Source organism: Eumetopias jubatus, unplaced genomic scaffold (assembly GCF_037043125.1).
Source record: "Eumetopias jubatus isolate StellerSeaLion01/CBP00866 unplaced genomic scaffold, mEumJub1_p1.0 scaffold_9, whole genome shotgun sequence".
Taxonomy (NCBI): Eukaryota; Metazoa; Chordata; class Mammalia; order Carnivora; family Otariidae; genus Eumetopias; species Eumetopias jubatus.
Window position 1 is genome coordinate 65,326,235 of NW_028274815.1, and position 12,904 is coordinate 65,339,138.

The window sequence follows — 12,904 nt, forward strand, 5'->3', positions numbered from 1 at the left end:
AGTCTTTAGTCTAAGGAAGTTGTGGGAATTAGCCTTTAACAAATTGGGGGAAGGGAAGGATGGAAAGAGAATGTTCCATGCAGAGAGAACAGCACTTGCTAAGGTCCTAAGTAAAAGACAGAAGGGAACAAGTGTTCTGTATGATTCAGTGTGTAGTACATGATGGTAAGCAAGGATCAAATCATGAAGGGCCTTGCACATCACATTAAAAAGTATGAATTTCATCCCTGGAAAGTGACATAATGAGTTTTCATCTGCACCAAGTGAAAGATGTCCTATATAAATATGAAACTTCTGCAAATCCAAATGAAGTCCACTCTCTTTGCTCACAGAGGAGGGAAACACATCATTTACTTTCAAAACATTTCTGAATCCTAACTTTGTTAGCCCAATTAGATAATTTCATTGTAAGTAATTAGGATAGGTTTTATTCTCCACTTATAACAGTGCTACAAAGGCAAATTAAGTATGAATTTCATTCTAAAAATAGCACAGCTCACATTTTTAACCAAATAAAGTGCAGAGAGGAAAATATCTTAGCTCAAAGAAAAGTTTAAAACATCAGCATTAAAAATCCACTCAGCATTTAGTGCATTGTTCTAGGCCATTATGATTTTGTCCACCCAGAATATAAGTGTAATTCTTAAAAGATTTTTACTACTTGGGGTTTGTTCCATCTTAAAGTTCATACTAAAACTTATTGGAAGACTAATTTGAAAGTAAAATTTAACTCTGCCGTTGCAGAAGCTACAAGATGTTCTACACACTCACCTTATTTGGCATAGCATTCCTTAGTCTTGTTGAAAAAAAAACATAATAACAATTATATAAATACTATGGAAGGATTGAATGTTATTTATTATGTTTTGCCATGTAATATAACAGTGCCAGAATTTATGCATCATATCCAATGAAGAGCTCAGTTGGTACCTTCAACAAATTGGGGCCATAAAATTTATATAGGCCATTGATGTGTACCTAGGGTTATTCAGTAGCTGGTTTCCTAATGAAGATTGCCAGAAATCGGTAGTTGGAGCAAAACTTGTTTAGGACCCTGAACCAGATAAAGTGCCAGGGGCACACCTTTACCCTTAAAATGGCTCTAGTTAAGGAGGTGGTTGGGAGCAGTTATTCAACACCTATCCAAGGCAGTTGACTTTCTAGAGATAGCAAATTTGCTCTGTTCTTTCTTAACAAGGATACGGCTGTCACAAAGTCAGCTGGACAAGCTGCTTTCTGTAGTGATCTTACATTAACCAAAGAAGCCTGGGAAAAGAAGCATAAAGAAGGTGGGCCTGAGCTGAACCTTGAAAGGGAATCTATCCTGTTAAAGTAGAGAGGTTGGGGAGAGGCTCATGGGCAAGGTCAGACAGGTGGCAACAGGTGTCTTACACATGGCAATATGTAGCCTGGCTGATATGGAGGATTATGTAACAATGCCCTGAAAAGAGGCGCCTGGACTGTGCAGTTGGCTGAGCAACAGACTCTTGGTTTCCGCTCAGGTCTTGATCACAGTGATCACGGATCAAGGGATCAAGCCCCGCATCAGGCTCCGTGCTCAGAGTGGAGTCTGCCTCGGATTCTCTGCCTCCGCCCCTCCCCCCACATGAACTCACTCTCTCTCAAATAAATAAAATCTTAAAATCTTCCAAAAATTGGAATCTAAGGAAAAGACTAGTTTTTGTATTAAACCACCTGTTATGTTGCAGTGAGGCTCAAACTAATCATATAGGACCTTCGCATTTTATCAACACCTATGTGAGTAGCGATGAGACTAGCTGCAGGTGTTGGAGTTCTGGGGGCCTGGACAGCAGTCCACCTTCACTGAGAACATAAAGATTGCAGGGGCACCTTGCTGAGCTCCCAGAGGGTGCACTGGAGGGTCACAGCACTGGGCCATAGCACTCACAAACCACTGCTGAAGTAGCAGCACCCAAGACCTACAAACCAGTGGGAGATGTCCTAACGCTACCTCGGATGTGACGGCAGTCAGAACTCTCAAGTTAGAAGAATGGTCTGTCTGAAAGGGCAAATGTAAAATTGAACATTTAAATAGGAAGAAGGAGCCAGAAATGCAGGATAGAGAAAGATAGAATAAATAAAAAGATGACAGAGGGAAGTCAGCCTAGCCACCTGCTGGTTTGTCACACTGTCACCATAGGCATAGTGTTTTTCCTCATGCTTTAAATTCTTTCACTATTTTTGTTGATTTTCTCTGTTAAACCCTTAATATGGAAACAAGAGTCTGTCGTGTCCACATACATAATTTGCCTGTAACTATAATGAAAGCATTGGGAAGAGGTCATTTAGTGTTTGAAGAAAACCAAAATTAATATACCAAAAGAATATTTTTTAATATGCCATGGTTTTGCCATATTACTAGCATAGCATTTACAAAACAAAACTTGGCTCCAAATCAAACTCTCCTGTATGATATGATTAAATGGATGCTTCATCAACCACAAGTGATTATGTAGATCACCATGATGTTTTGTGGAGACTCCCGCTCATTTGAAAAGTCAGACATCGATGTTTTCATCTTATGTATTCATCCTTATGAATAAACAACCAGAAATACTTGCCCTAACTTTACATGTGCTTATTTCCACTACATTTGAAAATACTCCCCATCTGTTCTTTAGTTCTTATTATAACTTCATCACTGCCTTGAAAGATGATGACCATAATGTCCTTAACATAGCCAATATAACAAAAATTGCTGCTGAAATTTATATCTTCATAGGTTTTTCATAGTTGGAACTTATTCACACAAAAGTTGTTTCTCAGAGTTACATATAGGTTCTAATTAGAGCTCCAATTAAAGCTATGTTTGCTAAGTAGTCTTTATAAACGTTAACACTCCATTGCCATGAAGGGGGTCCTACAGCCATTAACTGTTCTTTCATATCACAAAATATTATGAAATGCAAAATATGCTAGATTTTTTTTTGCTTTGCCATATCTCTTTTGTTTGAATGCAATTTCCCTAATAAGAAATAGCTTTAAGAAAGAAAAGCTGATTTCGCCTATTCTCCTATCTGTTCACCTGGAATATGCCAAAGGATGGAAGTCATCCAAAGCTGTGATGTTCATCCCGATTGGATTTCAGTCATAACAGACCACATTCAAAATATGACACTGAGCAAGGAAGCAAAGATAGGATATATAATTATATACAAGTGCATAACAAATTATATTAAAAGCCCCGACTTTCTGCAGTTTTTTGCTTCCTTTGGTCTGTAGACAAGAACAGTACCAACCTGATGTACACCGACTTACAGCCATTTCACCATGTTAAGTACAATTTATTGAGCATGTAGTGTCAACCACTTTGAGGGGTGTGTTATTTCAGTTAGTACTCACAATAACATTATGAGATGGGTATTATCTCTACTTGACAGACTTTTATCACTGAAACTTGGAAAGGTAAAAGAACTTGCCCTGAACACACACCTAAAATGTGGTGTTGCTTGGATTTGAACTGAGACCTCTTTGATGCTAAAACCTGTGATCTTACCCACTCTTCTGTCTCAATTATAGTTCATATCATTCTGTCAGTGAGTTGCATAAAAAAAAATTTATTCTGTGGTTCTCAGACTTTCTAAAAAGATCAACAAGTCCTCCCATCAACTCTAATTCTTGGTATAATAAATTCTTGGTGTAATAAGGTTAGAAAAAAGCTAGCACAAGCAACTAAAGAAATGATCTCAAATAAAATCATTTAAAATTTAAAAATTGTGTGCAGTGAGAAAATAGTGTGATTGTTGTAGTTCTGAAAGTGATCCCTACACCTCTCTGGCAGCCTCACATTCATCCACATTAACCACATACATGCCTGAAGCCAAAGATTTTCATTTAAGGGTTTCCATAAACAAATTATTACATTTCTAAGGAAAAATAAGTCCAGGCTAATTTTAAAATTAACATTATGAATTGCTCAATTTTTCCATTTTCTTCCAAAATGAAAACTTGGAATATGATAGACTCTATGGATGTGCTCCATGCAGTAACCATTTTAAGAATATATATACTTATAGGTGCCCTATATATGTATGTGTGTGTGTGTGTGTGTTTGTGTATCAGATCTAAGAACATAGTCTTTTTTTTCTTCTGTGTTTATGCATACCAAGAAATTCCCTTAAAGACTGACTTAGTTTGGCGTCTACCTTTAACATATCAACTGTATAACTGGCACAGGTCCATCTCCCTTTGTACTCTACAGACATAGAAACCATGTACAGGGTGTGTTTCCCCATGAGATCTTTTTCAGAGTTTATGCTGCCAAACAGGCATTAAGCAACTCTAAATTCCTGAAAGTATGTAACTTTACAGGTACACAGTAGTGCATTTAAACATTGAAGAGAACTTTCTATTCATCCCGCTCTGCTAACACAGCCATTTAATCCTGAAAGATGAGTCCATTTTTAGACCCTCCTTTGACTCTACAGATCAGAAGCCACTGCTGAAAAATGAAAAAGAAGGGAAGAAGAAATAGAGATCTATGATCATGGTCCCCAGAAAGCAAGAGCATGTTGTTCAGATTTCCCGGGATCCAATATTTTAAGGTAGAGAGGGCAGAAGAGGTAAGAGCTAGAAAATGAATATGTTTTACAATAGCGTTCAGGAATTCAGTAAAGTGAGCTTTAATTTCAGATTTTTAAAACTGAAAGAGATCTCAGAGAACATACAGTCAACGACTTAGCAAGTCATCCTTGCACAGGGGCCATGCTAATCTTCTCTGAGTCATTCCAGTTTTAGTATATGTGCCGCCGAAGTGAGCACAGGGAATGTATAGTCCAAACATAATTTTGTCTCTGATGGAAATGTAAGGTAAAATGCCCCAAATTCACTTAAAAGTCCAAAGACTATTTTATATGCTAGCTTGAGAAGTCTTTAGGATTGAAACCCTCACAGGGTCAACAGTTTCACTGAACAGTATTTTCTTTAGTTCCCTATTGCCTTTAGGTACTCCTTGAACTCATAGGAGTTATTTGAGTACTATTACCTCACAACACTGAAAGTGTTTTAATATAGACGGGGGGGATATCCCATAGCCTACATATGTCAAACACAATTTATCAGCAAATTAAATTCAGATGTGCATGATAATTCATGAATAACTTGGGGAAAATGGCAACCATAGTATCCATTTGAAACAAAACCAAAAAGTCAAATCTCACTTGGTTTAAGGGTATATGAAGGATTTGGACACAAGCTGATAGTTGTTCAAATTTAACATTTTAGTCACTGAATAACCTTATGCCTTAATATGATGAAAGCTGCAGAGCCTTCCTCCTGAAAAATCATTCATACAGAACAAGGAATAAGTCTAGGTTTTGACTGACACATTGCTCAAGGAAGAGGGATAAAATAAATAACCACTTAAGACAAGATCTTTCCTTGCTATACTTTACCATAGAGCAAGGTTTTCAGATGTTAGAGGATAAATTATGAAAGTATAAAAGTAAACATCACAACTGTACAAAGATATATGTATGTGCATCATGTGTTAAACGAGAGAACATATAGACATTCATTCATTTTGTTGAATCCTTACAACTCTCTATATTCAGGTGGATGCAGCATCTGTTTTTCAATTTTTTTTAAAGATTTAATTTATTTATTTGAGAGAGAGAGAGAACACAGAGGGAGAGTGAGAGGAAGAAGCAGACTTTCCACTGAGCAGAGAGCCCAACGAAGGGCTTGATCCCAGGACCCTAAGATCATGACCTGAGCCAAAGGCAGACACTTAACTGACTGAGCCATCCAGGTTCCCCTGTTTTTCAATTTTTTAAAAAGACTTTATTTATTTACTCAACAGAGAGAGAGCTGTGGGAGGGGCAGAAGGAGAGGGACAAGCAGACTCCCAGCTGAGCATAATGTGGGGCTTGATCTCAAGATCCTGAGATCATGACCTGAGCGAAAACCAAGAGTCAGACACTTAACCAACTGAGCCACCCAGACGCCCTGTTTTTCAGTTTTTTAATTAACATTTTCTTTCTTTTTTTTTAAGACTTTATTTACTCATGAGAGAGAGAGAGAGATTCAGAGGCAAAAGGAGGAGCAGGGAGCCTGATGTGGGATTTGATCCCAGGACCCTGGGATCATGACCTTGGCCAAACGCAGATGCTTAACCAACTGAGCTACCCAGGCATCCTTAGTTAACATTTTCAAACTCAGTGTTGAATGTACAATACAATGAATATTGAACACCCACCATCCAGATTCAAAAATTGTTAACATTCTGCCATGTTTGCATGCAGTGCCTTAACATCATTTTTCAACACAGATGACTGGTCATATCCCCACCTGCTACTGCGATCCACATTGCACCATTTGTGTATTTCTGGTGATAGGAACCTCACTACTTCCTAACATATTAAAGTGTCCAATGACCATACTCTTCTCTTACCCTGAACTAAAAATCTGCCTTCCTTAAATTTCTACCCATTTATTCTAGTTCTGCCTTTGGAAAGACACGGTCAAGACTTTTTCCTTCTTCTCAAAACCCTAAAGTTCACTTTCATAACAGACTGTCTCAGATACAAATCTCATTTGTATTTTCTTCTCTCCTAAATTGAGTAGAGTGGGGGCAAAGAGAAGGATACGTAAGGAGAGAAGGAGGGGTTATAGGCCTTCTTAAGGGTTGGCATTTTTTCCCCACAAGGTTTCATATGTAATATTTTCATCTTCATTCCGTTTGACATAGTCTCAAATTTCAATTTTATCTTCCTTAAACCATGAGTTGTTTGGAAGTGTATGTCTTCTTTTCTGAAAGAAGGGGATTTTTCTAGTTTCATTGTGGTCATTGTCATTTCCATTATATATGAAGTGTAGTGAGGGAACAAAAATCTGTATATTGTAATTTTTGAAATGTATTTAGACTTTCGTTAAGGCTAGCATTTAATCATTTTCTTTTAACATTCTCTCAATGCTTGAATAGGTTATGTATTCTATAGTGTTCTATATTATGTCAAGTAGTTCAAAGTTTGTAATCATGTTATTCATATTTTCTATTCATTTCTGAAAATATATGTTTGTTCATTTAGTTACTAAGAGAGGTATGTTAAAATCTCTTAGTGTAATTGTGTGTATTCATTTTCCCTTTAGTTCTACCTATCTGTGCTTTGTCTACATGGAGGCTGTGTGATTAAATGCAGTTAAATTCTGAATTTCTGCATTTTCCTGGTAAATCAAAACTTTTATTATTACATAGTATTTTTTATTCTTTAGTAATCCCTTTTCCCTTAAAGTCAACTTTGTCTGATATTAATATTGCTAGCCAATTTTCTTTTGATTAGTGTTGGCATAGTACATTTTTCATCTTTTTTCTTTAACCTATTTTTCTTTCCATCCTTACATTTAAATTGTTTCTCTTGAAACAGCATATTTGGGTTTTGTTTCTGTAATCAACCTGAGAACTTTGGTTTTTAGTAAGACCATTTAATCTGTTTACATTAATGCAACTATTGCTGTGATTAGGTTTAAACTGCCATTTTACTATTTGCCTTCTATTTGTTCTGCACATTTTAGTTTCCTTTTCTTTCCTCTCTTGCCTTCTCTCTAAAATAATGGACCATTTTGTATTGTTCCATTTCTCGCCTGTATTAGATTTGTAGTTTTCTGCTTTTACTATTCCTTTAGTTTTTTCCCTAGGGGCTACTTAACATGCATCCTTGATTTATCAAAGTCTAAAATAAATTAGTAGTTTTACCTCTTCCCTGACAATGCAAGGACCTTCAAGTACTTAGACTCTATTTACTTTCCTGCCAACTTATTATTCTCATGTATTCTCATGTATTTTAATTATAAATATTTTATAAATCCCAAATATTTTATAAATCCCAAAAGATCTTCCTATTGTTTTATACAGTCAGTATTCATTTAGATTTACTCACATATTTATCCTTTCATTGCTTTTCATTGTGCTGGAATTTTGAATCAAAAAGAGAAAGGAATTTAGTGCAGATCTGGTGAGTTCCACCCCTCCTTCATCCTACCTCTCAGCTTCATTTGGAATTCAGAAAAACATAAGGGCCCTGAGGTATATGGGGAAACATTGTGCAGAAACATCATAAGTAAGATGTAATGAAATGGGTAGGAAAACATACACAAGAAGGTAATATGCTCTGAAGGCAAGAAGCACAAAGATAGGCTTTATTTAAAAAGCCTTAAGCAGTTAATGATTTGGAGAAGTATTGCCAAATTACACTCAGCAAATTTATAGTATGCCCCAATTTAGTGGGCACAAAAGCTGTTTATTGTTGAATGAACAACAAGTATAATGTAATTGGTTTCATACAATTAGGAGGTCACCAAGCCATGCTTGTTATAATTGGCATTGCCATAGCCAGGGGCTTGTGCGACCTCAAGCGATGATTGGCCTGAAGGAGTAAGCCAAGAATGTGTGTGCTTTGGGCTAGGGAGACTGACTAATCTGGCTGCAAGGCTCAGGGAGGGGGCCAGAGATCAAGTCACAGTGCTTAGTGGACTCAGCTGAATGTGGTGTCCGTTCAGTTCATCGCTCTCCAAGGGTTTGATCTGGAGCTGGGGATGGAAGGTGGTTGGGAGGAATGAGGTAAAGAGGAAGGCACCAGAAAACTACAATTGAAATGTCAGTTCAGAGGCATCCCACAATAAGATGGTATCATAATTCCTCTGAAAGCCATGCAGTTGGAAGCTGGTCCCCAGCTTGTATGGACTGGGCCTGAACTTTCACACAGACCATCTTTAATTCAATCTTTAAGCAAAGATAAATGGTGCTACTTGTTTCAAAAATACAGTTTTACCCCCACAAGGTTGTGGACTGATGACAGGTTGTAATATCACTCCAAAGAGCAGGGTCATCTTTTCCGAAACATGTTTTTAATGGATAATTAAGTTTAAGAAGTAAAAAAGGAAGTTTAGCTGGGAATGACATATTCACAGAAATGCCACAGAACACTCCTGATGATTAGCAATCATCTATCAGTAGAAAATGTTTTTCCTTAAGATTCTGAAAGCAATAAGCTTCACTTTGCCAGTGTGCAAAAAGAGCTGAAGAATAATTAAGGCCTTTGTTTCCTTGCTGGTTTTGTTTTATCTTATGAGCAATGGGTGCATTTGGTCTGTGTGTAGTACAAATGAGTCACAAGTTGAACTGGCCATGTGTGCCGCTTGGTTTTCTCCCCCATGTTCATGAACTGTATGTCTAACCTCATCCCATCATCATGCAAATGAAGACCACTAGCCACAAAGAAGCCTGGGTGAGAAAAGGTCAATTTGCAGGGCAAATCAGTCATCATTGCTGGAAAAGCAACTCCAAGTACATATAGCTTGTTTTTTCCATATGAAAGCAGCATATTTCAGAGGTTCTGATAGAACACAGTGCAATGACAGGGACTTCCAGGACACTTGATTCACCACTCTATAAAACAAAGAAATGAGTTATCAGGGAGGTTGATGTTTATTGATTTTGGTTGATATTTTTGTTTATCATTTAAAGCACCCCAAATTATTAACAATCTGTTTTGCCAGAACAGATAAGAATCTAGAACTATAAATCTGCTGGCTATAGATGAAGACAGTTCTCTTTTGTTACTTAATATCAGTATTTATTTTCTCCACCAGAACTGCTTAGCTGGGGTGAATTCTAGCTGATAATTTCAGAAGGGTGAAAAGCTAACTAGAACTGGGCATTTAGCCCAGATAAATCTGATTCCAGTACTATGAAAGAAGCAGCAAGGGAAATAGAAAGTCTTTGACAAAAATTGTTGATAATTGGCTAAGGACTGGGGAGGGAAACAGAAGACTTGGAGAGCTATGAATGTTATTCTAATGTAGAAGAAAGACACAAGGGAGGAATCAAGGCATTACAGATGAACAATCCTCTCTTTACTTCTAAGAAAAATTAAATATATATATATGTAAAACTACAATTCAAGGTCTGCTATCCAGAGCTCTTAGGAAATAAGTCTTTCTGGAAACCTATATTGCAGGAGCAAAATGGAAATCTGGGGTTTGAATTTCTACTCTGTGTGACGTTGCACAGGTGACCCAACTTATCTGCATTTCAGTGGCATCCTCCTGCCTCTTCCATAAATTGCGCATGATGTGACCATTTATTCCATAGAGCTGTTATTAGGATTAAATCAGAGGCTCGCAGATCCATTTTTCTAATCAAATAATAAGTATTTATTTATTTTTTTAAAGATTTTATTTATTTATTCATGAGAGACAGAGAGAGAAGCAGAGGGAGAAGCAAGCTCCCCGCGGAGCAGGGAGCCCTATGCGGGACTCAATCCCAGGACCCTGGGATCATGACCTGAGCCAAAGGCAGACGCTTAATGACTGAGCCACCCAGGCGCCCTCAAATAATAAGTATTTAAATATTGCTAAGCACTTACCTATTTTTACACCCATTAATTTTATAATTTTAACAAATTTGTATATGAAGTTACATAAAATATCACAGACCTCCTTCCTAATCAAAATTGAAGCAACATAATTTAATGTCTTGAATACTCAGAATGTCATTACTAAGAGCCATTAATGGATGAGGCAGTAGTAAAACAGCAATGCTCTCAGCACTTGTTAAGCTAGCTCCTACTTTCCAGGATTATACTGAAAAATAAGGTGAAGACCCAAAATAACAATAAGATCCTTACCCAATGAGTCCCTTTTATTTAAAAAGTTTTATAGAGTAAATAGAGTGCTGAGAACTAATTTATTGTCCTGTCACTGGAAAGGATTAGGACCAATCATTCTGAGCAGAGGGGTATTATATAGATTGTTAAGAATGTGAGAGAGAGGAAGGAAGGAAGGAAGGAAGGAAGGAAGGAAGGAAGGAAGGAAGGAAGAAAGAAAGAAAGAAAGAAAGAAAGAAAGAAAGAAAGAAAGAAAGAAAGAAAGAAAGAAAGAAAGAAAGAAAGAAAGAAAAAGAAAGAAAGAAAGAAAGGAAAGAAAGAGAAGAGAAGAAAAGAAGGAAGGTGGGGAGAGGGAAGGAAAGGGAAGGAGGGGGAAGGGAGGGGAGGGAAGGGAAGGGTCTAGGAATAAAGTAGCTCCTTCTCACAGCAAACATGAATCCCTGACCTCTTTTTTTTCTACTTTACTCCATTTATGAGATTAAATTAGTATGGTTGAAGAAGATATAAGATTGTAAATTCACCCAGATGAAGAAATAGGAACTTGAATTTAACCGCTGCCTTTGCTTTAACCACAGGAGTTCAAAGGACAGCGCCATCAAGTAATATTCACAAAGCATGCACAGTGCTCCCCACAGAACTAGTAAAGATGTGGCTATTTTACTCTAAGGGTTACAGTCTGGAAACAAAAAGATATATTTTGAAGATTCTGAACATTTAAAAAAATCTATGCGTTATTAAGGGTGGACAGTCTGTTTTATAGATGGAGAAACAGAGAAAAAGAATTGATTCCATGGTCCTACATCACCTGGGCAGTGACAGATGCAAAATCACTTTAGTCTCTTCCTCCTATTTCAGTGTGTTCTCTCATCACTGGGCAGTGGTGGATTATTCCAAAGTAGTTCTGAATTATTCCTTAAACCAAAGCACAAAGTCTAAATGGTAATCTAAAGCATTTAAGGTACAGAAAATGTTTGCCCATGAAAACACACTCAATGTCCATGTCGTGGTAAGTTATCAAATTATGAAAAGAACATTGCAGAGATTAAAATGTTGCATAAGAGAGAGAAAGCAGCATGAGTCAGGGGTTTGGGAAATATGAGTCAGAATGACGGGAAGAAGCCAAAAACATAGAGAATGTGGGCCTAAGCAGGGACTTAATGGACACCACAGAGATGTGGACACAGTTGCCTCCATTAACTTTTGAGAGGAAACCAAGTATGCAGTCCCATAGACTGGGGGTCCGCATGATAAAGAGGCTAGGAGTAGGAGCCGAGCAAAGATCAGACTGCATTATTTGAAGCAATGATGGTGCCAAAGTCAGCAAGAAAGGGACCTAAAACAGTATAAATCACTAGGAGGGAGAGTGTGGGCACATTTTTGAAAAATGAGGGAATCACCAAATACTGCCCTTAGCTATTCTTGATGCATTAGAATGATGAAATGTGAGTTGATTTACGTGTTGTGATATTTTAGGAAGCACACTCTATTATTTTGTTCTTTGGCTATGTTTACATTAGGCTGTGTCTACATAGTTCAGAGCTGCTCCCCGTGATGTCCAATTCAAATTCCAATCCCACTTTGAGGCCCTGAATTTTTGCTTAGGATTTGCGCTACCACTTTATGAGCACCTTCAAGCAGGCACCGCAGCAGGCTCCTCACACACAGCCCCTCCAGCCATGCTGACTCCAACTGCCTTGCAGACCACTTGTTTCATTGGATGTTTTCTAATGCGAGCCTGCTTTCCGCCTAGAAATAGCCTCCTCGCCTTCTTCAAAACGCAGCTCAAAACTCCCCTGGCCCAGCAATCCTTCTATAGCCACCCACCTCCAATGCTGCCTTATGCCTCCTAGTTTCTGCACTTCTCAACAACTTTGCTTTCCTACAGTTTCCGTGTGCTGACATCTTGCTGGTTTTGCTGTTTCTCACATCTTGCCTGTCACCCTTCCTTGTAAGTGATTAGTTCCAAAAGATAAAACACTGATCCTACTTCCTTCAAACTCTAGGCATCGGTTCCAGCAAACGATTATCATTCATTCATGCATTTATTGAACAAACAGAAACCCATGATGTTTCATGCACTCTGCTAGGCATTAGGAATACAGAAAAAAGTAGGACATAGACCCCATCCTCAAAGAGTTTGGGGCCAGGGCCCAGGGAATGTGTTAACTGATTGCTTAAGAACCTGGTGAGCTTCACTGTCAAGGATAAATTATAGACAGTTTAAAAGCAAAACAAAAACTCCTCTCCCAGAGTACTTTTTCCTAGATTACCAAGAAAAT

At 37.8% G+C, this 12,904-nt stretch overlaps 1 protein-coding gene and 1 non-coding gene across 2 annotated transcripts in view; one reads left to right on the forward strand and one right to left on the reverse strand.

Moving 5' to 3' along the window:
- EFEMP1 (EGF-like fibulin extracellular matrix protein 1) overlaps window positions 1–12,904 on the forward strand; it is a 58,504-nt gene that overhangs the window by 26,209 nt on the left and 19,391 nt on the right. The window lies entirely within an intron of this gene.
- Window positions 4,676–4,782, reverse strand: LOC114198539 (U6 spliceosomal RNA). Its single transcript, XR_003607134.1, has one exon. It is a non-coding gene; the product is annotated as a U6 spliceosomal RNA (small nuclear RNA).